The sequence below is a fragment of the Maniola jurtina genome, chromosome 22 (assembly GCF_905333055.1).
Source record: "Maniola jurtina chromosome 22, ilManJurt1.1, whole genome shotgun sequence".
Lineage (NCBI taxonomy): Eukaryota > Metazoa > Arthropoda > Insecta > Lepidoptera > Nymphalidae > Maniola > Maniola jurtina.
This window is the reverse complement of record NC_060050.1, coordinates 9,417,674-9,444,236: the sequence shown is the minus strand read 5'-3', so window position 1 is coordinate 9,444,236 and position 26,563 is coordinate 9,417,674. Positions and strand designations below refer to the sequence as shown.

The following is a 26,563-nucleotide window of genomic DNA, read 5'->3' as shown; positions in this document are numbered from 1 at the left end:
AATAGAAAACACATTGAACGCGTTCGCCGCTTCACAAGCACAGAAAATTATAATTGTTGCCGTTCCATCGCGTGGAACTACTCGATATGCACATTGCTTTTCTGAAAAATGGTCACCCGCCCCTCGTAGGGGCCATGCATTTCAAATGTTACCATTTCAATACATAGAGCTGCCATGACTACCTTTGCCGTGCATTGAGCCTATTCAATGATCAATATTATCCACTCTCGTGGGTTGGATACCAGTATGATCAATATCATTCAACCTTCGCAGGGTTGTTCCTAACATGAGCAATATTATAACACCCTCGCGGGGTGGATACCAGTATGCTCAATATCATCCACCCTCGCGGGGTGGATGCTAGTTTGAGCAATCTCATACACCCTCACGGTGTGAATACCAGTATGATCAATATCATCCACCCTCGCGGGGTGGATGCCAACATGATCTATATCATACACCCTCGCGGGGTGGAAACGAACATACCGGTAATATCTACAAAGGTCATCTAAAAAGTTCTTATCGTTCCTCAATCAGGACTGGAGGTCCAAAAAGGTAAGTAAGCCACAGCATGATTATTTGCACCCGAATTCTCCAAGACAAATCAGAGAAACTAAACCGACCTCGTTCCAAGCAGGTTATTTAGTGCACTGTCTTTCGCAATGAAAGAAAATAGAGGCACCAGAGGTTATACAAAGGTTATTTCAATGGTATCGCATACCAACATTTAAAGAGCCACCTATTGTTTTTCCCAAGGAACTGTATGCAATAGTGCGTAAAATGAATCATGAAGCTTGCACCGCACGCCAAGCTTCCTTTTCACCTTGTTTCTGGTACCGAACTCCGAAGTGTCATCCCGACCAAGACCACATCTTAGAGTACGAAACAACTATGTATGTATGGCAGAACATTTCATTTTGATAAACATGCAAAGTCTGTTTTCATGTAGTGAAACAGTCTTGTGTCAGTGCTTCTTATTGAGGCCATACGGGAAAGTTAGATAGATTAGATGATAACCTACCTGCCGTTCGGACTAACCACGGTGTCTATGGGTGATATTAAGAGAATGGTGAAATATGAGTCCTATTTTACTTAATCAACTTGTCATAGCAAGTTAAGGCAAGTACATGCTAAATGTACAAGAGACTTAATACATGTACATTTTTTACATGCATTAAGTTAATATCTACTACAGTCGAACTTACTGTTTTTGGTATATAAAATTTGAGAATTGGTTCTTTGACCACGAAAGAGTGAGTCTAACTATTTAGAAATACTATGGAGACCCTAGAAAATGCCTCCAAAGAGGGCGGTTGGATGTAAGAACAGTTAGAGAAACGCTAGTTAACAAACCAATGACCGCTGGATAATCCAAGATCTATCCAATACTGGTAGATCACTATTATCATTCGTTAGACGTCCACAGCTGGACATAGGTCTCATAAAGAGACTACCACATGCCACGTAATTACACTGCATGAATCCAGCGGATCCCTGCGACTCGTTAAATGTCGTCTATCCATCAAGTGGCGATCTCCACGCTGCACTCCAAGCTGGCAGATGCGATAAATAAATTATAAGGGCTAAAGGAGAAATATTAGCTACCTTCACTAGTTCATGTTCTAGTAACGGATGCTTTGGATCAGGCTTGGGAGCATTAATAAACAATCTTCATCTATCATGCTCTTTGACAGGAAAGGAACAAATGCTTTACTCTTCAAAATGATAGTCTAATTTACCCTTCAGAAGCTTCAAGAAGGCTCACTTCTTACGCCTTAGTAACGACGAGACGTTACTCTCTCATTTACTAAGAAAAAGAGGAATGATGTTCATTCTTTCATTCATTCATTTGTTAATAAAGCATATTTACATGGTTTAAGGATGTTGTTATCCTTATTGAATAAAACATTCCAGATACTGGAATTATGGCTTGACAAATACACCATAGCATACAACATTATATCCGGTATGTATAGTAATCATGTAAATAATTTGTATCTAATGTCATAGCCAACCTCCCAGAGTGGCAATACGAGCTTGTGTGGAAATAATATTTGCAAAGTGGGTAATCCTGGAGGTCGATCTATTCACCTCGGAGAAAGCATTCGAAGTACACAACTATGCACTCTTAGATTTGATGGACCATCAAGTCCTGTTTCACGATGCTGTATCTCATGAAAGTTTCCATTGGCATAGTTGGTTTACGCCATTATTTTCAATTCTTCGTCTTGACTCTTGACCCATCTCAATTGGTCAAAAGGAATATTTTTTGAATAGTTGATTTAGTTTATATAATTTACTCCGATCGAAAGTGTTTGGCGGGCCTCGACCGTTTATATAAAACACAGCCTCATTGACTCGCAATGGGTCTGTCACTGTCTTAAGAAGTCTAGAAATAATGAGTGGTCCTATACATTAGACACATAAAACCTAAGCAGTAAATCACTGCTTAATTTCAAGCGGAAATCTATCTTGAAACTATTGAATAAGCTTGAAAACGTTGATCTTCATGGTTTTTAAAGAAAAATATTGATACGAACCTAAAGTATCACAATTAGCACCAGTTTTGGCACATAATATAAATGACATAATTTAGAATTTTCATTCCTCTTACACGAATCTGTAATTGGATCTGTTATTGGATGTATGAAATAAAAGTCAAGTAACGTTTGTTAATGCGCGTGTTTTATATGTTTTTTTTTTAAATTAACAAATTCACTCAATTATGTATTCATGTCCAAGCATGTTTTAAAATGGATTTCTTCAGAAAGATTTGAAATCCACCCGTTTGGGGTGCTAATAATAACTTATTACTTAACTAATCATTTGTAATATCTGCGTTTTTATTACTGCTTACTATTCAGATAACTTCATATTGCATCAAAATCGTACCTTAGAACGAATGATGTGTATTTAATAAAATTTGATGATTATAAAATTAAAATCTGACATTTGCCCTAAATTCGGCTCAAAATCTGAAATAGACAACCAATCAGAAATTGCTTGTAATAGGAATAGTCATAACGGGTATCTTTACCCTCTTTTTGGATTTATATGTGTAATTGGTAATTAGTTATTGAACGACAGAGTATGATATGCTACAAAATATAATGCTCTATATTTTATAATGGTTAACGGATTAAACGTGCCTCTCGTACAGTAGGTATAGCAGACTGGGTAAAAACCTTTTTGAAAGAAGCAAGCATATCTGCTACTTCTAGTAGCATACACTCAACTCAGGGAAAATCATTCTTATGATGAGATGGCCCATGAAAATTAGCAATCAGCTAATACAATTCAAAAATTTTCTAAATGTAAAGTGATTGAAGGCAATGTACTTAGTCCAGGTGGTATCGCTCAACTAACTATTCTTCAGTTCTATGACTGATAGTTAAAATTCTTTTCTTTATTGATTTTGTATTCAAATAAACAAAATTTTGTTTATGAAAAAGAACATAATATCATATAAGTACTCATTATGGTACAAATGTTATCACATTGGCGTAGAATTCTAATATCTATTATGTGGCGTCACCAGGCGAAAACAAACAGGGTCTCAATATAAAGCTTCCAGTTACGGTCAAGTTATTTAATAGTAGCGTTTTACCTGAAAATAAAACGCATATTAAAATACTTACCTCACTGGAAGCTTTCAGTAATTCCTGCCTGGTGATATTGAGCCAATGAAGCCATGGCCGCGCTGAGCAATTTACGAAAACTTTGAGCGCGACCCCGCCAGGTGGCGCCACAAAACCGGATATGACATCAATAAAAGTACGAAAACTGGCATGAAATCGACGGAAACGGAAATGCTACTCTCAATATAAAGCTTCCAGTGAGGTAAGTATTTTAATATGCGTTTTATTTTCAGGTAAAACGCTACTAATTAGCAAAGTGCTTATATTTTACTGGAATTAAATAACTCATTAAAATAAAATTCTGTACGTATTTACATAATAAGTACTGTTATCAATTTTACACAAAAGGTTATATTTTGACAGCTAATCAGGGTTACCATAAAATAAGTTAAAAAAATGGTCACGTAAAAAAATATTGAAATTGAATGTGTAGAATTCAAAATCAAATAAAATTACTCAAAAATACAGGATGTATTTTTTTAAAGTAAAACCGGTTTTAACCAAACTTTAGTAAAACGTTGGCTAAAACCGGTCAAGTGCGAGTCGGGCTGGCTCAAGAAGGATTCCGTACCATCGCACAAGTTTTTTTTTAATTTTCATGCCATTTCGAATTTTTTACTATTATTATTTTTATAGTGGCAACAGAAATACATATTCTGCGAAAATTTCAATTCTCTATTACGGTTCACGAGATACAGCCCTCTGACTGATAGATAGACGGACGGATGGGTAGACGGATGGACGGACACGGATGCTTAGTAATAGGATCCCATTGGCATCCTCGGGTACAGAACCCTAAAAAATTAACAAATTGTGGGTATCGTATACCAAATTAAGAATAAGGAAAAATCTCGAAAAATGCTGGCAAAATGTAGCCCCTACATTAACTATTAAAGCATGAAGACTTAATTTGGCATGCAATTAAAAGGCTGTACCGTTAATTAAGGTTAATTATAAAACATCGAGATATTTAATTATTTATAATATCTCCTACGACCATCAAAACATAACGATTTTAATTTTGGATAAAATATGTAGGTATGTTAAAAATCAGTCAAGTGCGAATCTGAATCACACACGAAGGGTTCTGTACCATTATACAAAAAAAAAGCATTTTTTGTACAAATTCACGGGTTTCGGAATAAGACCTATCTAACTGCCAAATTTCATGATTCTAGGTCAGTGGGAAGTACCCAATAGGATTCTTGACAGACAGACAACAAAGTAATCGTATAAGGGTTCCTTTTTTCCTTTTGAGGTACGGAACCCAAGAATCGGTCAAGTACGAGTCGGAGTCACACACGAAGGCATCAGTAGTCAGTAGTAAATAATACTTTTTAATTTTGTATCAATTTTCATGGTGCTATTTGGAAATTTTTATTAGGTAGGTATACGTTGTTATAGCGTCAACAGAAATACTACATTCTGTCATTTATATAAAAGCTTAACTCTCTGCCTATTACGCTACAGTTCACGAGATAGGTAGTAACAGCCCACTGACAGAGAGACAGACAGACTGACAGACTGTCTTAGTAATAGCACAATTATAGGGTTCCCTTTCCGTTAGTGCCCTTCGACTAAGTAGGTCGGTTCGGTTTTTTTTAAATCCCGTAGGAATTCTTTGATTTTCCGGGATAAAAAGTAGCCTATGTGCTAATCCAGGATATTATCAATCTCCATTCCCAGCCAAATCCATTGAGTAGTTATTGCGTGAAAGAGTAACACACACACACACACACACACGCACGCACGCACGCACGCACGCACGCACGCACGCACGCACGCACGCACGCACGCACGCACGCACGCACGCACGCACGCACGCACGCACGCACGCACGCACGCACGCACGCACGCACGCACGCACGCACGCACGCACGCACGCACGCACGCACGCACGCACGCACGCACGCACGCACGCACGCACGCACGCACGCACGCACGCACGCACGCACGCACGCACGCACGCACGCACGCACGCACGCACGCACGCACGCACGCACGCACGCACGCACGCACGCACGCACGCACGCACGCACGCACGCACGCACGCACGCACGCACGCACGCACGCACGCACGCACGCACGCACGCACGCACGCACGCACGCACGCACGCACGCACGCACGCACGCACGCACGCACGCACTTATAATCACAGGCTATTAGTTTGCCCAATAAGTTTTATTGTCCGGTGAGTGGCTACTTCCTTCCGCGGGACCTCGCGCGGAGGTCACAGAGTGCCGCACCGCGGCAACAGTGTTGCCCTGTTCAATTTAGCTGCCCGTATCATGCGAAGTCACTACCATCATCACAACCGACCCACTACTGAGTACGGGTCTCCTTTCAGGACCAAAAGGGTAAAGTGTAGAGCCTCGATAGCTCAACTGTTGAGGAGCGGACTGAATTCCGAAAGGTCGCCGGTTCAAACCCCACCCGTTGCACTATTGTCGTACCTATTCCTGGCACAAGCTTTACGCTTAGTTGGAGGGAAAAGGAGAGTATTAGTCATGGCTAATATTCTTTAAAAAAAGGGTGTATAAACACAGTTAGACACACTTTTGTGTGGTGCGTGTCTGATATAATCCGTACTGGGCAAGCGTGGATCCATCGTTGTGGGCACGATGGGCATGCCCACAACGATTTTACGGTCGGCTTTGAAGTTGTAAAAAAATCATCAAAATCGGTTTAGTATTTAAGAGTCTAAATGTGACACTGCGATGTGCAAACAGACACATTTACTTTTGTAATTTCTGTAAGTGAAAAAAAAAACTAACATTTTACAGGTTTATTAATTTACTAGTATTCGTTCCACGACTTTGTCCATCGTGGAACTTTACACTGAACAAAATCTTGGGCAGGGCGTCATATTATTTTTGTAAACATCTCCTTTGTAGGAATGTATTATGTCAAACATGATCGAATTCATACTCCGACTTGCACTTGGCTGATTTTTGGGTGACACCTGGTAGGTACTGGGCCAGCGTGGCAGAATATAGCCCTTCTCATTCTGGGAGCAAATCAGTGCTCATTAGTGGGCCAGTAATGGGTTGATCATGATGAAGCTGGTTTTTAACCCCCGACCCAAAAAGAGGGGTGTTATAAGTTTGACGTGTGTATCTGTGTATCTGTCTGTGGCATAATAGCTCCTAAACTAATGAACCGATTTTAATATAGTTTTTTTTGTTTTGAAAGGTGGCTTAATCGGCAATGTTCTTAGCTACACTTCAAGAAAATCGGTTCAGTCGTTTGAAAGTTATCAGCTTTTTTCTAGTTACTATAACCTTCACTTGCCGGGGGTGTTTTAATTTTTAATTTACACTTGTTCATTATGTATGTATGACTTCCACAAAGTAAGTCTAGTAATAAAACAGTAAAACAGGGCATTTAGCCAATGCCTTTACAACCTATCTGTTTTATTGGACATGCACTTAGTGATAAAATAGCAAGTAAGTACACTGTAATCGCTAACAAAACATTTTATCTGTAAAAAGGAAATTTATCTGACTAAATTAATGCATCAGATAGACTGATGGCTTCGATAACATATTGCTATCGAATTATTATAATAAAGTGATAAATGAAGTAGGCATCACACTAATATTATAAAGGAGAAAGTTTGTATGTGTGTGTATGTTTGTAACTCCTTCACGCAAAAACTACTGGACGGATTGGGATGAAATTTAGAATGGAGATAGATTATACCCTGCATTAGCACATAGGCTACTTTATATCTCGGAAAATCAAAGAGTTCCCACGGGAATTTTAAAAACCTACATCCACGCGAACGAAGTCACGGGCATCAGCTAGTAAAAAATATGCTTTCAATGTATAACTTATCTACTTACCTAACTTTATATAATCTTTGGGTTATAATTTTAGGTCTTTCAAATGTACCTATATCTGCGTCCGATAAAGAATTTGAGTTAACTAAGGAATTTGCGGTTATTTTCACTTAATTTTCCACGCTTCGTCACAGGATTTCATGCTAACTTCCGTATTATAAACCGTAAACCCACACTAATTTACATTAGGAGTGCTCTAAATTGGTCTTCTGATTCACTAACTGGTGGAATTTATTGGCTGTGGTGGAAATTTTGAAAATCCTTATTCAGAAAAATGGAAATCGTTAATTTTCCAGGATGTAAAGTTGTCTATGTCAACTACCTCTGAACCAAACATTTAAGTAAATTGGTTTGATAATCCAGAATAAAAATTAGCCTATGTCCGTCCCCGGGATGTTAGCTAATTCTATACCTTTCATCAAAATCGGTTTAACTGTTTGGCCGTGAAAAGCTAGCAGATAGGTGGACAGACAGACACACAGATATACTTTTGCGTTTATAATATTAGTATGGACTATGGGGTATGGATATATGGATGGAGTATGGATGGTATGAGTATGGATTGGAAACTTGGAAGGCTTTAACATAGCAACACAAGCCCACGATCCAAGAAACAAACAGCCGGTCCAACAGTATCAGCCGGCCGCTAAAGCAGGCCGAACGTGGATCGCGCAGTCAGTTAGAGCCCTTTGGGCTGAACTGAATCGAGCGAACGTAAACGAAATTTTTAAAAAAAGTTCGAATAGGCGCCGCGTTTCTGAAATCCCTGAAGGGTGTTGAACGTGGTACCGATTTTTATTACCATTTTTTTAAGTTGCTGTTTTTTTTTTTTGAATATTTCAATTCGAGTGGTCAACGAGTGGTCACCGTCCGTTGTTTGAAGTTAGTATCGATTTCTTTTTATGTTAATAGCGTGCACTACTTGAAGCTTTCGCTACTAAAGCTTTTTAGATCCAGGGTAAAGGTATCGCACTGATATTATAAAGGCGAAAGTTTGTGTGTATGTTTGTTACCCTTTCACGTAAAAACTAATGGACGGATTTGGGTGAAATTTTTAATGGAGATAGATTATACCCTGGATAAACACATAGGCTACTTTTATCTTGGAAAAATTAATGAGTTTCCACGGGATTTTTAAAAAACCTATACGCAGATAGGTTTTAAAAAAAAACCGTGGAAATAAAATCAAATAAAAATTTGTTTTATAGTATATAGGTATTAGGTAAAGCCCCCTACCTGCCAAATTTCATGACTCTATTTCAACGAGAAGTACCCATAGGTTTCTCGACAGACACGACAGATAGACAGAATCAAAGAAGTGATCCTATAAAGGTTTCTTTTTTCCTTTTGCGGTACGGAACCCTAAATTATTTTTTTTATAAAAATTATTTAAATAATATTATGTAGACTACTAGATTTGCCTTTTTTGGAGTACCTAACTACATGCCTAAAACTTACAATAATATACAAGCTTTTTTCCCGAAGACCGAATCCAACAAGTGCCAACAGGACCCTATTACTAAGCCCCCGCCGTCCGCCTGTCCGTCTGTCTGTCAGTGGGCTGTATCTCATGAAATGTAGAAGGTATATTAGGTATAACTCCGACGTGCAGGATTTGAATCTAGGGGACTAGCATCATCCTCTTTAATTACTGTTGAGCTATTAGGGTTGCGATAAGGCTGCTTGTGTGTCCAGGCCTTTATAGCCTACCCTTCAGGTTTACTAAAACAATAAACTACATAAAAATTGCAGTTACCAGGATATACCTACGTAGGTAGGACGTTGGATTATTTCCTTTCAAGGTTTGCCCTTTTGCCTGTCAGGCTTAAGATTATCGGGTATTTTATGATTATGACTGAGTAGGTACCTAGTATGATTAAATAGAAGGTTACCTTTGTGTCATTAATTAAGGTAGTTATGGTAAGTAAGTAGGGACTTTCTTTTATCTTTCAAACAAAACTGAATCATATGCGGAATGATCTGACAAATTTTCTTATAGCCGAATCGTATGCGGATGGATTTGGGTGCCCACCGATATTATCCCAAGAAAATCCTACCTACCATCCTGATTAATGGGAAGGGGGCACGACCCTCAGCAATGAAGAGTACGATCCAAAGAGTAGAAACAGAATATTTGGAAAATTAAGGTTTGGATGGGACTTCTAGCACATAGCTTTTTAAAAAAAATCTTAGCCATGATAATCATGACTAATATGCCCCTTTCCCCTCCAACAAAGCGTAAGCCTTGTAGGTACTAGGAGTAAGTACAACAATAGTGCAACGAGTGGGTTTGAACCGCCAACCTTTCGGAATTCAGCCCGCTCCCCAACCTTTGAGCCATTGAAGCTCAGGCTAAACGTCTCTACGTGAGATTAGATAGAGTTTAAAGTACCATTCGCTTGAACCGGCGATCTTTCGGAATTCAGTCCGCTTCTCAACCGTTGAGCCATTGAAGCTCAGGCTATTGAGCTAAACGTCCCTATTTACATGAGCTTAGGTAGAGTTTAAAGTACCATTCGCTTGAACCGGCGATCTTTCGGAATTCAGTCCGCTCCTCAACCGTTGAGCCATTGAGGCTCAGGCTATTGAACTAAACGTCTCTACTTACATGAGATTAGGTAGAGTTTAAAATACCATTCGCGTATTAAGTTACCATACTTGTTAGGTTTTATATGCTGTTTGATAAGCACCAAGAACACGTGCATAGGTGGGTAACAAATTAGGTATTTTGTGACGTGATTTGATGGTCACGGTTTGCTTATCAGTGTTTTTATGCTGCGCTGTGTTATGCATTTGCTATCGGTAAATTAAAAACGGGCCAAGTGCGAGTCAGACTCGCGCACTGAGGGTACTCGGGTATTATTTCTAACATTTTGCACGATAAATTAAAAACTATTATGCATAAAAATAAATAAAAATCTGTTTTAGAATGTACAGGTAAAGCCCTTTTATATGATACCCCACTTGGTATAGTTTTCTTATTTTGAAAATTGAAACACATTTTAATTTTTTTTTAAATGATGTAACCACAAATTCGCGGTTTTCAGATTTATTCCTGTATTTGTACTATAAGACCTACCTATCTGCCAAATTTCATGATTCTAGGTCAACGGGAAGTACCCTATAGGTTTCCTGATAGACACGACGGACAGACAGACAACAAAGTGATCCTATAAGGGTTCGTTTTTCCTTTTGAGGTACGGAACCCTAAAAACTAAATTAAAATCGGTTCATTAGTTTAGGAGCTACGATGCCACAGACAGATACACAGATACACACGTCAAACTTATAACACCCCTCTTTTTGGGTCGGGGGTTAAAAAATATAAAGTTATTTTATGTCTTAGTTGGTAATATGAGACTATTGTAATGTAGGGACAGGTTTACTTGCGTACTTGTCGCGACAAACACGGATAACTTGAAGTGATATATTATGTATGTAAATGTCTTAATTACTTTAATAGGTAAGTAAGTACTTGAATAAATGGAAAAGCTATTACATTAAAATACTTAAAAACAGCCTACGTCCTTCCCCGGGATATATCCTAAGTCTGTACCACATTCCATTAAAATCGGTTCAGCGGTTGGGCCGTGAAAACGTAGCAGACAGACAGATAGACAGACAGACACACTTTCGCATTTATAATATTAGTATGGATATCCAGTCCTATTTTTGGCTTAGTTAGTGGTAGACTAGCTTAGTTGCCATGACTAAATCGATAGCTAAATACTGTGCCGCCAAGCCGTGTTCCACAATCCACATTAGCATAGATTAAGGTGCAAATTACACCTATCTTTCTGACGATATTATTGTAGGCAGGTAAGCATGTTGATTTACATTTTAATCCAATCAATAATTTAAGTGAAACCTAATAATAAAGAGGGATATGGAGCTTGCGTCCACCGCACTTTATCAAGGCTGGCTTATGGGTTTTAACTCCAATATTGCCAGAGCAAAACATCGTTAAAAAACCGGCTGGTCGATTGCGAAAAAGCTGCATCAATCATTGGCATAATTTCAATTGTTGAGTTTATGGTATTCTACAGAGGTAGAAATAGTTACGTACCTACTTATTCTATCTCTTTGTGGTAGCTGGTATTCTTTCTGTATCACACTATCACACTAGTATTACTTATGGCTGATTCACACCAATTGCGTATGCAGCACGTATACGTGACACGTGCGTAGTGACGCCCGTAAACCCGTAGGCGTAACTGCATGCATTACGTCTACGTGAACGTTCACGCCACGCAAGCTGTATGCCATGTTTCATACAGTTCTATACATTACAATGCAATGGTACGCGCTACGTTTACGTTTATGCAACGCTCACGCAGCCTGTGTGAACTAGCTCTAAAGGCGGAGGTGTGTGTGTATGTTTGTTAGTCTTTCACGCAAAAACTAGGTACCCGACGAGTTTGGCTGAGAATGGAGATATTATACCCGCCCTGGATTAACATATAGGCAAATTTTTTTTGCTCAGTAGTGGACCAGCGATAAGTTGAAACTTGAGATAATAATGATGACGATGATGATTAGTTAATATGCATATTATCACGCAAACACCATTTTTAACCGACTTCGAAAAAGGAGGAGGTTATCAATTCATCGGAATCTTTTTTTATCGATTGAAATACTTGATAGGTAATATTTCATCAGCCGTAGAACCTTTTAAAATATGAGTTCTTGGTCCGAATTTTATGCGGCCGAAGCCGAGGTTATAAGCTAGTATTAATATTATAATGATCTTATTTAGCATTGGTTTATCCTTCGCATGAACTATAAAGTGTATCAATTCAGTGTGGCATGAGTAATACAGACCTATACCGGATGCAGCCAAGATTGCCAATCCATGTAAAGCTTAGAGTACAATCATATTATAATTTAGTGCGAATTTATTTGGACTAAAATAAGGGGGGAAACTAAAATACGGGAACCTTTTGATTTTCCGGGATAAAAAGTAGCCTATATGTTAATCCAGGGTATAATGTAACTCCATTCCAAATTTAAGCCAAATCCGTCCAGTAGTTTTTACGTGAAGGAGTAACAAACATACACACACACACACACACACATACACCCTAACTTTCGCCTTTATAATATTAGTGTGATTTACTAAATCACATTATCACACTTCACACTAATATTATAAAGGCGAAAGTTTGTGTGTATGGATGTGTGTAAGTGTGTATGTTTGTTAACTCTTTCACGCAAAAAACTACTTGAAGGATTTGGCTGAAATTTAGAATGGAGGTGGATTATACCATGGATTAACGCATAGGCTACTTTTTGTGTCGGGTTCCCACGGGATTTTTAAAAACCCATATCCACGTGAACGAAGTCGCGGACATCAGCTAGTAAGATACTAAAACACGCACAGCTATCAGTCAGATAGAAAATAATATTATCAATACAAGTACTCATTCTTAGCGCGGCTGATTTAATTAAGAACTATCCAACCTCGTGACTTTAGGTGCCAATATTGACATTGAGCAATTGTAGTGTGAGTGACTTGAGTGTTTAAAGTAAAGTAGGAAGTCGATAAGAGTTGTTAATTTAAAATTTATATATTCATTTTCCATCCTTTTTTGACAATGTTAAAAGAAAAAGATGCAGATATACTCTAAATTTAGTTTAAAGAAAAATATTTGAATTAACACCAGTGTATCCTACGCTTAGCATTGCCATTCATTCCCATGGCAAATGTTAACAACCTCGAGAGCTTTCGAGTCTGTCTTCCCATGAACTTTATTTGATGGGGAGATAAGTCCTCAATGGGCTTTTTCATTGCTAATGGTTCACTGATGCGTGTTGTAATGACCGCATTATAACACTTGGGTCTTGTTACAGTTGTTTTAATCACTTTGAGTTTTTATCTTATTAAATTATTATACATAATTTGTGGATATAAATACTTTCATTATATACTCTACATAAGAGTACCTACCTACTGCATACAGACACAAAAGTAACTAATTTTGGGTTGATGCATATAGACGATTGCATGAAGCCGAGTCAAATATTTTTTTTAACAATTTTTTTATTGTAAAGAATACTTTTATTCATAAAGTAATAATACAGATATTTTTTTTGTATATTACGTCCTTCAAGTTTACCATTATTTGAGAGTAAATAAAGATTACTAAACTACTACTACGTTGCGCCTAAAGGTTAGGTATCCACTATACCGTTGTTTGGTGGGAGGCTTCGGCCGTGGCTAGTTACCACCCTACCGGCAAAGCCGTGCCGCCAAGCGATTTAGCGTTCCCGTACGATGCCGTGTAGAAACCAAAACATGTGCCATATGTGTTTAATGAAAACTGCCATACCCCTTCTAAGTGAGATTACTAGGTGAGATTGCAGTTAAGGGCGAACTTGTACATGAATTTAAAAAAGAATCTAGATACTAGATCATAGTTGCTGAATTGAACCGCGTTGAATTTTTAATCCTAATGTGCTAGCGATAAAAAGAGGCCAACGAATAAAATGATAGGCATAAAGAGTGCCATAAAAGTGATATATGGCGCCAATGTAAAGTGCCTACTTCGGGAAAAGTAATGCAGTAAAAAGTAAGAACATTTTTCTGTGTTTAAAAAAGTAGACCTTGCATAATGAAAGTAATTACCTACCTAATTAAAGTAAATTTATTTTATTTTCAAGGAAATTAAACCGGTCAAGCGCGAATCAGACTCTCACACAAAGGGTTCCGTACCACCGCCGTACACCGATACACTATGTACTTTTAAATTTTTTGTTATTGTATTTATGTTATTTTGTCTGTATCTAGATTATCTCAGTAGGTAACATAATAACTACTAGGCAATAGGCATAGGCACCTATTATAGTTTCAATAATTATGTATTATTATAATCATAGACACTAACAAATTACTTTATTACTTACTTAAATACATTCGGATATTTTTTCCGATATTTTGCACGATAAATCAAAAACTATTATGCATTCAATATATAAATAAAAATCTGCTTCAGAATGTGAAGGTAAAGCCCTTTCATATGATACCCCACTTGGTAGAGTTGTCTTACTTTGGAAATTGAAACACATTCTAATTTTTTTTTTATGTAACCACAAATTCTCGGTTTTCGGATTTTTTCCTTTACTTGTGCTATAAGACCTAGTTACCTGCCAAATTTCATGATTCAAGGTCAACAGGAAGTAGGTACCCTTACCAGGGCTCTCTCCGTCACTTACTCCATACAATCGTAGTTCCAATTTCATTTAAATAATAAGCAACCAAAGTCCATGAAATTTTGCAGACATATTTTAGAAACTAATATATGTGCCTGTGGTGTTTTAGATTTTCCTAAAAATATGTGGTTTTAAAATTAAAGGGGCTCAAAGATTTGTATGTGAATTTTTAAGACCGAAGAACCGAATATTTTAACAGAAATCTGGAAAACCACAGACATAGATATTAGTTTCTAGAATATGTCTGCAAAATTTCATGGACTTTGATTGCTTAATATTCAAATGAAATTGGAACTACGTTTGTATGGAGCGAGTGACGGAGAGTTTTCTTGACGGACACGACAGACGGACAGACAGTAAAAAACTTAATAGCTTTGTAACCATGAGAAGCTCAATACAAGAAAGTGTAACTGATCGCGTCATACATCATACGATGGTGTTATTGTAACGGAACCACTAATGGGGTCTTTAGAGCACTTTAGTTCATCCCACGCTTGATACACACATAATAAACACATTGTAACGGGTAGGCTGTTTGGTATGTATAATTAGGCACTGTTTTGTTAGCAAAGTTCAAACGATATTGTGCTAATATATTTCAAAGTGAGATTAGTTAGAAATGTTAGGATAATATACCTACCTACACTAGCTAGCGGCGTTTGGCGTCAGACCACTGGACCGAGAGCACATGAGTATCCAACAAGAGAGTCTCTAACGCTGGCCATATACGATCAAGTTGGTCTTCAAGTCATGCCAGATGTATTTTACGGTTTACCCCGTATTTCACGGCATTTCAGAAACCCGTAATAGCGAAAATAAAATACGGGGTAAATAAAGCTCCCGTATTTTTGCAAAATTCAGCCGGAACTGGCTTTCGAAACCAAACTGACGTTTTGTCCATTAGAAAAAATGTTTTTCTTGTGCAGCAATGCGTGGACCAATACCCGCGTAGCTGACTCTGACTGAGTATTGATTCTGTGAAGGCGGAATTACTAAGTTAACATGAAATGATTTCACAAATTGAAGAGCTTTTAAAAGCTGTCTCTTCTAATAATACTTAGGTATTAAATATCACAATGGAACACACTGTCTTCCGTTAAAATATTTTATTGACTACTTTTTTTTAAATGAAGCAAGCTGAAGTAGCAGGGGGCAGGCATGTCTGTCGCAGAACCGACGAACAGCCGCCATATTGATTTTTTTAAATTTATAGTCTAGTTTAAAGTATAGTCGGTATGATGTAAGGATTCTAGCGATATCCCTACATCCAAGTCTGTTCAGGCATTTAGAAATTATGCTGGAATTAAGAAACTTACATACATACAAGCATACATATCATCATAATCATCATCATCATCAGCTTGTGGAAGTCCACTGTTGGACTAGGCCTTCCCTAAAGAGCGCCACCACACCCGGTCCTCAGCCTTCCTCATCCAGCCACTTACCGCCAGCCGCTTTATATCGTCGGTCCATCGTGCTGGAGGGCGTCCCACACTACGCTTGCTTAAACGCGGTCTCCACTCAAGGACTTTCCGGCTCCAACGGCCATCGCCTCTACGACGGCCTGCCCACTGCCACTTCAGCTTGCTAATAGTTTGGGCTATGTCAGTGACCTTGGTTCTCCTGCGGATCTCCTCGTTTCGGATCTTATCCCTCAGGGAAACTCCTAACATAGACCTGAGCAACTTTGAATTTGTGGACACGACCTAAGGCATAATTATATATTATACACTCTTTTTTGAGCAGTTGTGTAATAAATCCGAATAAAATGGTCACCCCCGCAGTAACACCTCAGTTGGCCTTCTGCCCAAAGGTTAAATAAGTCGAAACGAACTTGGTATTTATCGAAACAAATTAGTTCGGTCACGTGTAAAAGCCCGATATTCTCTGTAGCCCGAAAATAATTGACCTATGGAAGCCTTTGAATAACCAATCGACTCCTAAAACACAATCGCAATCTTTTTACTCGACTGCGGCAAAGCTAAAAGGAAGGGTTATGATTTTAGCAGTCTATGTATGTATGTTTGTATCCAAATTCTGTGTGTTCCACCGTAGCGCCTAAACTAATTTTGATGAATGAGATGTCAATTAGCTATAATCCAAGAAAATCGGTTTAGCTGTTTGAATGTTATCAGCTCTTTTCTAGTTATTGTAACCTTCACGTGTCGTGGGTGTTATAAATTTTTAATTACACTTATTGTTTAGGTATACTTTCTTCGGAATATTATTAGAAATCACGTCATGCATTGCCAGACACTTAGTGTCGTGGCAACCCCTTGCCATACACCAGTTTAAGGGTGGTAAGTTCCACAATTTGACTGAAACTTTGAATTGTTCGAAGTACCTACTTAGGTACTTATTAAAGCTCCATTAATGAAGCTTCCCCGCTTCATTTCTCATCTCATTTTTATCAATAGGTATCTAAGCCGCAGCAGGCGTAGGCCGGCTCGAGTCTGACCTAGATTTTAAATTCAAAACTTTGCTATCTCACTAGCTTGGTAATTTTTAGGATTCCGTGCCACAAAATGAAAAAGAAACCCCAAGAAAGTCTATAGAGTACTTCCCGTTGATCTAGAATGGCAGGTAGGTAAGTCTTAAAGCACATGTAAAGGAAAAAATCCGAAAACCGTGAAATTTGAATTTTGATGGTTACTTACATCACACAAAAAAAAAGTGTTCACGAGCCACATACCTAATTTTTCAATTTTTCAAAGTAATTATACCATGTGGGATATCATATGAAAGGTCTTTACATGTAAATTCTAAAACAGATTTTTATTTATTTTTATGCATAGTTTTGTTTATCGTGCAAAATGTCGGAAAAATACCTACCCGAGTACGGAACTCTCGGTGCGCGAGATTGAGTCATACTTTGCCGGTTTTTTACTAAGCTATACTATACCTATTATATGCATAATATATAGGTAAATAAATAAGCTAAGTATATAGATAATTTCCTAAATTGTACATACCGGGAGTGAATCTAGCCACTTTCACACATACGACCGACGCTACCAGAGAGGTCGTCAAATAACCCTAATAATGTTGATTCCATATCGTATTCCCTAGACCCCTAAGCTATTCCATTATCCCGTGCCTTTATGTCCAGTATGACCTTATTAAGCAAGTAAGTGTACCAAGATGGAAAATTATCATGAAACCAAACCGGTCAGCGCACAATTACCTAACAAGGCCAGCACAAATGACTTACGAAGCGACTAGTGGTCGGCCCTGACATTGTCTGTCATCTGTGCATAAGATATCATTACAGTCATAGTGAATCTCCTTCGATATAGCATTTCATACCTATTATTATTTAGTTATTAGCTATACTTATTTAAATTTTTTGCGCTTGACCTTATCTGATGGTTATTTTATTAGGTACTAGCTGATGCCCGAGACTTCGTTCCCGTAGATCATACAGGTTTCTAAAAATCCCGTGGGAACTCATTGATTTTCCGGGATAAAAAGTAGCCTATGTGTACTCAGTAACCCAGTACACCCAGGGGTGTGACCCAGGGGTATAATCTATCTCCATCAGCCAAATCCGTCCAGTAGTTTTTGCGAGAAAAAATAACAAACATCCATACATGCATACAAACTTACGTATTTATAATATTAGTAGGATAATTTATCATTACCCATATTATTCAAAATGTGAAAGTGTTGGTTTTTCGGTTTGTTGATTTGTCCTTTATTCAGGCTGCAATGGACCTACGGATCGACATGATTTTTTGTATTGATCTGGTTAAAGACCTGCAGAGTCACATAGACTACTTTTTATACCAATAAATTAAGGACTTCCCACGGAATTTTAGAATCCAAATCCACGCGGACGAAGTCGCAGGCATCAGCTAGTAGTAATATTATAAATTTGAAATCGAAAATGTAAGTACCTATTTGTTTGTTCGTTTGTCCTTCAATCACACCGCATCGGAGCAACGGATCGACGCCGACGTGATTCTTTGCATGGATCTGATTGAACACGGCCATAGGCCCTATGGCGACTTTTTATCCTGGAAAATATGGATTGGGAGACTTCACAGACCTTTCAGAACATTACGGAGAACTCTCAAGCATGCAGGCGTTTTCACCATATTATCCTTCACCGTTAAAGCAAGTGATATTTAATTGCTTGAAAATGCACATAACTCCGACAAGTCCGAACTCCAGACCTTCCCACGAGGCCGAACTGTAAGACGTGTTAACAACTATGCTATCGACACTCTTATGGCATACCCTGTGTCTATCCATGTGAAGCCCCGGTACAAAAGACCCCGGAAAACTTCCGCGAAATGCGCGGCATATGGCAACACTAGTATAACGAGTATGACTCATTTCACACCAACGATTACGTAATCTTATTTTAATCTAGATCTCGATCCCCCACTGTCTAGCCTTTCTATTGCGTAGAATTCCTGCCTACCTATTTTGTTTGGGTTATACATCTTACTGGGGGGGGTTTGGGTCATACTCCTCCGCGGTGACCAACCGTGTTGGAGGAGGAGGAGGGTCCTTAGATGATAATTGCTATTCTGCTGCGCCACTATTATAGGATGTTGCTGTGGAAAAATATAAGAAAAAAGACGAAGCTGACCGATGCAACGAGCATTACAGTTGAAATGGAGATGGACAGGTCACCTTGCTAGAACGACTGATTAAAGATGTACACTTGCAACTACAACATGGCCTGGTCCTGCAGGAAAAAGACGCGTGGGAAGACCAAGGTCACGCTGGTGTGACGATTTAGTACCCATAGCGGGTAAAAACTGGATTAAAAATGCAAAGGATAGAGTTAAATGGCAGAAACTGGGGGAGGCCTATACCCAATGAGGGATCCTTATCGATAAAATAATTTATAATACTAATACTAAGAAACTAAATTGTAATAGTTAAGATTAGAGATAAGGAAAAATTTGTAAGATAAGGAATAAATAAAGGCTTAATAATTAATAATAATAATAATAATACATCTTACGTAGACACATTCAGAGCTAAAAGCTTTTGACGACCTTCCTGGCGCGGTGAGCTCTGTGGTCTTATAAGTGGAAAATCCCGGGTTCGATTCCAGGCAGGGACAATTTATAATTTCCAAATTATCTGGGGGTTAAGGCCATGGTTAGTTACCACCCTATCGACAAAGCCATGCCGCTAAGCGATTTAGCGTACCGTTACGACGCCGTGTAAAAACCAATAAGGTTTAGGTTAAGAATTAAAAAAAGCTAAGGCTTATAAGAAATTAGGTCAGTTGATAGCCTAAGGGGTTTAACCAAAATGATTCAGCTAAACCGCTTAGATTATAGCGAAAGATAGGGCCTTATAATATGACGAGAAGATAGCTAACTTTTAATAGCTTTGCGTAGTATTTTATTCTAGATCCCGTACTGTCTAGCCTTTCTATTGCGTAGAATTCCTGCCTACCTATTTTGTTTTGGTTACACAACATCTTCTAGGTAGACACATTCAGAGCTAAAAGCTGAGAGGCTTACAAGAAATAGGGTCAGTTGATACCCTAAGGGATTTGGTGAAAATGACCCAGCTAGCCTATAATAACTAAGGGTCTTATTACAAAAACTTTAGGCGCGATTTAAACTCTTTGTGTTATATGAGATTAAGACAGCTGTTTAGTGTCTAAGAGCCGATTCACACCAAGCACGTACACGTGATCACGCGCGTGAATCCATAGACATGACAGCACGCATTACGTCTACGCAAACGTTCATGTCACGCAAGCGGTATGCCATATCTCATACAGTTCCATACATTACAACGTCATGGTACGCGCTACCTCTACGCTTACGTGCTGCATACGCGTTTGGTGTGTCCTAGCTTTAAATCGTACGTGATACGATACGTACCTAGGTACGCGCGCATTCGGTGTGACGTAACTTTGTTGAAAGCTTTAGGTTATACCGGGATAATTGATTTTCTGCTACCATCATGAATTAAATAGGCTGTGGATTGTGGCTAAGCGCCGCGCGCCGGCCAGACGCTTGGCAGTCCTGCGTCATCTATAAGGGCTGACCCAACTTTAATCAGCTCCAAGTATCAATTCAATTTTTCAAATTCAATCAATTGGTCAATTTTTTTCGTATAAACTGTAGCCTTTGTCACCCGGACCTTTACGACGAATCGATTGACTCCTCATTCATCAAAATCGGCCCAGAAGTTCAGGCGCTACAATGGAACACAGAATCTGGATACAATCATACACACATACATACATAGACTGCTAAAATCATAACCTTTCCTTTTGGCTTTGCCGCAGTCGGGTAAAAAAACGGCAAACATATTTCTGCGCCATCACTCCGTGATCCGTCTGTACCTGCTATTGCAACTTGAAATGCGTAACATATCTAGCGTAGGTACGCAGCGTACGTTGCATTCACTTCATTCGCACCAAGAAACCTGTAAAAATCTCCTGTAGAGGCCGATTCATACGCGCGCACGTACACGTGACACGTCCGTAGACATAACTGCACGCATTACGTCTACCGCGAACGTTCACGCCACGCAAGCGGTATGCCATGTCTCATACAGTTCCATACATTACAACGCAATGGTACATGCTACGTCTACGCTTACGCAACTCTCACGCAGCCTGTGTGAATGAGCTGTAAAGGCCTCTTTGTAATATGAATTGAGTTTGTGACAACCCTAACAAGAACAGTATGAGTCACGTCCTAACTCATACTCGTAGTCGTAAGCGCCAATGTCGTATGCTAATAGAGCAATAAACGTGTTTGCTCTCTACAAGGAGCCGTGCTGAGGGAAGGAATTTGTAAAATTATGTGCTTTAGTGTTTCGAACCTCAAAAGGAAAAACGGAACCTTTATAGGATCACTTTGTTCTGTCTGTCTGTCTGTCTGTAAAGAAACTTATAGGGAACTTCCCGTTGACCTAGAATCATGAAATTTGGTAGGTAGGTAGGTCTTATAGCACAAGTACAGGAATAAATCTGAAAACCGCGAATTTGTGATTACATCATTAAAAAAAGTTTAAGCGATTTTGTAACTTCAGGGACGAAGTAAAATGTAAGGATAGATTTCGCTGTAGCGTACTGCAATCATGGCAAATGGCAATGAAGCCAAAAATCAAATTAATTTAATAACCTTTTTTGGAAATTGTAATTAACTATCCAGTAGGTAGGTATAATCAAAAAAAGTATGCAGAAAAATTTCCGATTAAAACCAATTTTTTTTTCTGTGAAACTGAGAATAAATAATTGTATCCAAGCGTGTTTCTACCTTCCATTTTTTGATTTGAATTTAGACTAAAGACCCAAAAAGAGCATCCTAATTATTGGCGTCACTCAGAAAAACAGGTATTATTTAAATATTTTTATCGAATTATTGGAATGTCCTCTCCAAAACCAACACAAAGAAACACAAGTTTAATGTGTAAGGTTATCCGAGAGTTTTAATCTAAACAAACTAATGCCAAAATAAATAATTTAATTAGAGCGTGATTGCTATCACAACATCTAATTATTCAGTTCACAATCCAAATACCGAAAATATGCGATATCGCTCCGAATCTCAGAAGGAGACTGAACTAAAACCTTCGAAACACCCGTATTTATGCAAGTTCAATCTTGTTGGCCTCCTAGCAACAGATTGTATGACATCGAATGAGCCAAATATCGATTTTACCAAACTACCTTCATCAGCTAAATTAATAATTTTATATTATTTTTGACAACTCAAATCAACTTTTTAAAAATAACCTTACATAATATTGATATATTAAAGTAGGTTTTTTTTCAAATAAAAAGCTTCCAAAATCTTAAACTTTTCAGAACTTCCGTTCCAACTGTCTCGCCTCTCAACTCTATGGTCAATGACCTAGGACACCTGTAATTGAGACCTATACATTAATAAATAGGTAGGCACAGGTAGAAACCAAATTAAAAATAAATAATAACTAACATAATATTTTCCACATGAAAAAACATTTAATTCCAAGCTCCACATAACATGGGTAATTCAAGTAGGTTACCAAGTGGCCGCGCGAGTGACCCAAATGTAGGTCTCGACTCTCCACTCTAGGTTCAACGACCTAGGACACCTGCAATTGGACCTATACATAAATAATGTAGACTACCACTTATGACTCACTTACTTAGTTCCTACTTCCTAGGACGTGCTATTATTTTTAAATTAATTATTACTCATTCTAGTCTTACCTCTTACCAGACTTGATAGTATCGATTAATTATTATTTATTACTAAACATCGATTATCGATTAATTATTAATTATTATTAAACAGTAAGACCCACTTGCAGAAAGATCTTTTAAATGATTTAGAAAAGATTTAGTTAACTTTTGTTATGCTTTAAGTTTTACACAAAAGCAGCCAAAAGTGCCAGCATTAAAAATTTAACTGAGCCTTGTCTTTTTATTTAGTTTTAATTTTTATGCATACTTAATAGTTTTTAATTTATCGTGAAAAAGGTCGAAAAAAAAATACCCGAGTACGGAACCCTCGGTGCGCGAGTCTGACTCGCACATGGCCGGTTTTTTATACATGACAGACACTAGATTCAAGGCAATCTGAATAGCACTAATTACTTATTTATGAGTAAGGAAAAAGGAAATTTAATTTGGAAATTTTATACCCACTTATCTTTTTTATGCGAGAAACAAAGCCCACCTCTCCTCTCTTTAATAATCTGTATTATTAAAGAGATGGCTCGGCCACAAAGAGAATATGAAAACATTTCAATTTTCGGAATGGAAACATTTTCTCCTCTGTACGGAAACTTTGCTTTTTGTTTTATTGTATAAACAGTAAACACAAAGACTAAACTTGCTTCATCCATATCCATACTAATATTATAAATGCGAAAGTGTGTCTATCTATCTGTCTGTCTGTCTGTCTGTCTGTCTGCTACGTTTTCACGGCCCAACCGCTGAACCGATTTTAATGAAAGGTACAGACATGGGATACATCCCGGGGAAGGGCTTAGGCTAATTTTTATCCCGGAAAAACAAAGAGTTCCTGCAGGATTTTAAAAAACTGAAATCCAAGCGGGTGAAGCCGCGGGCATCCTCAGTAAACAATACATGGACATTCAAGCTGAGCTGTGTTCAATCCTATACAATCCCTTAGTAAAATCTTATTAGATACGTAAAACTTAACGTTTGTCTGTTAGTCACTTATGCATTCGCACGTCATCCATCCAATTGAATTGATATTTTGCACAGTTGTTGTTGGCATTTGCATGAATGTTAGTGTATGCCGATTGCCGGGCATTACTTAGCAGAGGATAAGATCCATTGATGTCGGAGGAATCTACATAACTTTGTACCTCTGTGGTAAAATCAACCTTATCTGGGACATTATGTCACAAAATAAGGTTGGGTAAAAAGTACTCCTAATATTATGGCCCATCAAATAAATACCTTTTAACCCTAGTACGGGAAGGTTTGTCTCGTACATTCTACGGGAAGGTCCTTCGCAGTTTAAGTATGTTGGCCTAGCAATATGTTCATAGGTGTCATCAATCAGTAGGTTTCAAACTTTGATTTTTCTTTTTTCGTTCCTTCACCCGGCTTTATAATTCTAAAATCTGATTCGATTTTACAACCTAGGTATGTACCTATCTTCCTAAGCCTGGGGATTTATCTGTTATTTGGTCTCTTTTGTTCTCTATGTTTTTGCTTGTAACAAAGTTTTTCATTGATTTGATATGAATTTTGTTTATTTTCCAGGAGGAAGAGCGAGGCACGCGTCACCAGCTTTGCGCGAAGCTTTGAGAGTGCTGCGGGAGGCGTGGACCGAACCTAGAGCGCTCAGGGACCGCTGGTCAGATTTTTTTTCCATTGTTTTACTAAGAAAACTACACTAATTTATATACATGGTGAATTTTTTTTTAAAATCCATACTAATATTATAAATGCGAAAGTGTTTGTCTGTCTGCTCTGCTACCTTTTCACGGCCCAACAGTTTAACCGATTCTGACGTTTGGTACATGGTTAGCTTATATCCCGGGGACGGACATAGGCTACTTTTTATCCCGGAAAATCAAAGAGTTCCCACGGGATTCCTAAAAACCCATCCGCTCAACCGATTTGTATGAGGTACCGAGGTAGCTTGCGTACCTGTAATTGACTTAGGCATTTTATCCCGGAAAATCAAACAGTTTCCACGGGATCTTTAAAAACCTAAATCCACGCGGACGAAGTCGCGGGCATTCTTTAGTTCACGCGTGATTAATATATAGGTACATTCAAGCCAACTTTCATGTACTAATAAGTTCTAATATTCTCTGAGCTAAGCGGCGGGTGGACGGACATACAGTCGGCCATGGCGAAACTATAAGAGTTGTTTTCTGTGGAACCCTAAAAGCAAGTCCAGCATACTTGTATCAGTAGAGGTCACTGACCAATATTCATTAGGTACTATAAGCATTTACAGTACCCCCTCGTTGTCTACATTTTTGTTACCGCCTACAAATAATTCCATAGCAATAAAATGAAACCCCCGCATTACACCGAAGGTAATACGAGCCAGAGTATGTTTTTGCGTAGTTTGGTTTCTTATATAAGTTTGTAATGCCACCCTGGAGGTTTTACCACTTTTACTCGGCTATTAAGTTACCTTAGTACTGATATTTGTGGTCAGACTTTAGTGGTTTATTACTTTCTCGGCTTTTATGTAATAGGTTTTGTAGGATTCCGTACCTTAATGAGAAAAACGGAACCCTTATACGATCACTTTGTTGTCTGTCTGTCTGGCCGTCGGACCATCTCTCAAGAAAGAAAACCTATAGGATACTTCGCGTTCACCTAGAATGATGAAAGGCAGGTAGGTAGGTCTTATAACACAAGTAAAGGAAAAAATCCGAAAACGTGAATTTGTGGTTACATAACAAAAATTAATATGTGTTCATGAACAAATAATTAGGATTTGCAATTTTCAAAGTATAACAAGTGGGGTATCATATGAAAGGGCCTTGCCTGTACATTCTAAAACGGGTTTTAATTTATTTTTATGCATAACAGTTTTTGATTTATCGTGCAAAATGTCGGAAAAATACCCGAATAAGGAATCCTCGGTGCGTGAGTCTGACTCATAGACCAGATCGACATTTATTAATTCGAATAAAACACAAAATAAGTCATACGCCAATGTCCGTTTATAAATACATACTTACCTATCCCCTACAAGGCGTCTCTATTTGGAGATGAGTTGCACAGCATCAATTCTGCCTCTCGAGCTAATGCGAACATGTGCATTAAGATAACTGCCGATCCATGCAATTACTTCCTTTCCTATGGCTATTATTAGACTGCTGTTGAGGAGTTGAAATACGTTTATATTTGTGCAGTGCAATTACAAAGCAAAGCAATAGCAAAAACCGGCCAAGTGCGAGTCAGACCCGCGCACTGAGGGTTCCGTACTCGGGTATTTTTTCCGACATTTTGCACGATAAATCAAAAACTATTATGCATAAAAATAAATAAAGATCTGTTTTAGAATATAAAGGTAAAGCTCTTTCATATGATACCCCACTTGGGGTAGTTATCTTAATTTGAAAATTGAAACACATTTTAATTTTTTTCTGTAATGAAAACACAAATTCACGGTTTTCGGATTTATTCCTTTACTTGTGCTATAAGATCTACCTGCCTGCCAAATTTCATGATTCTAGGTCAACGGGAAGTACCCTATAGGTTTTCTTGATAGACACGACGGACGGACGGACAGACAGACATACCACAGAGTCATCCTATAAGGGTTCCGTTTTTCCTGTTGAGGCACGGAACCCTAATAGTGTAGCCGTAGTAAAAATTTAGAGATTTTTACTACAGCTACAAACTAGAGTTTGACACACAAAAATATTAGAATAAAATAAAAATATGTTAA

General features: G+C 38.3%; 1 protein-coding gene across 1 annotated transcript in view; it reads left to right on the top strand.

Moving 5' to 3' along the window:
- The first annotated feature begins 8,126 nt into the window (after positions 1-8,126).
- LOC123877107 overlaps positions 8,127-26,563 on the top strand; it is a 48,625-nt gene continuing 30,188 nt past the window's right edge. The window contains exons 1-2 of the mRNA XM_045923613.1: positions 8,127-8,363; positions 24,406-24,499. The gene's annotated coding sequence lies outside the window, so the exon portion shown is untranslated. The remainder of the gene's footprint in view (positions 8,364-24,405; positions 24,500-26,563) is intronic.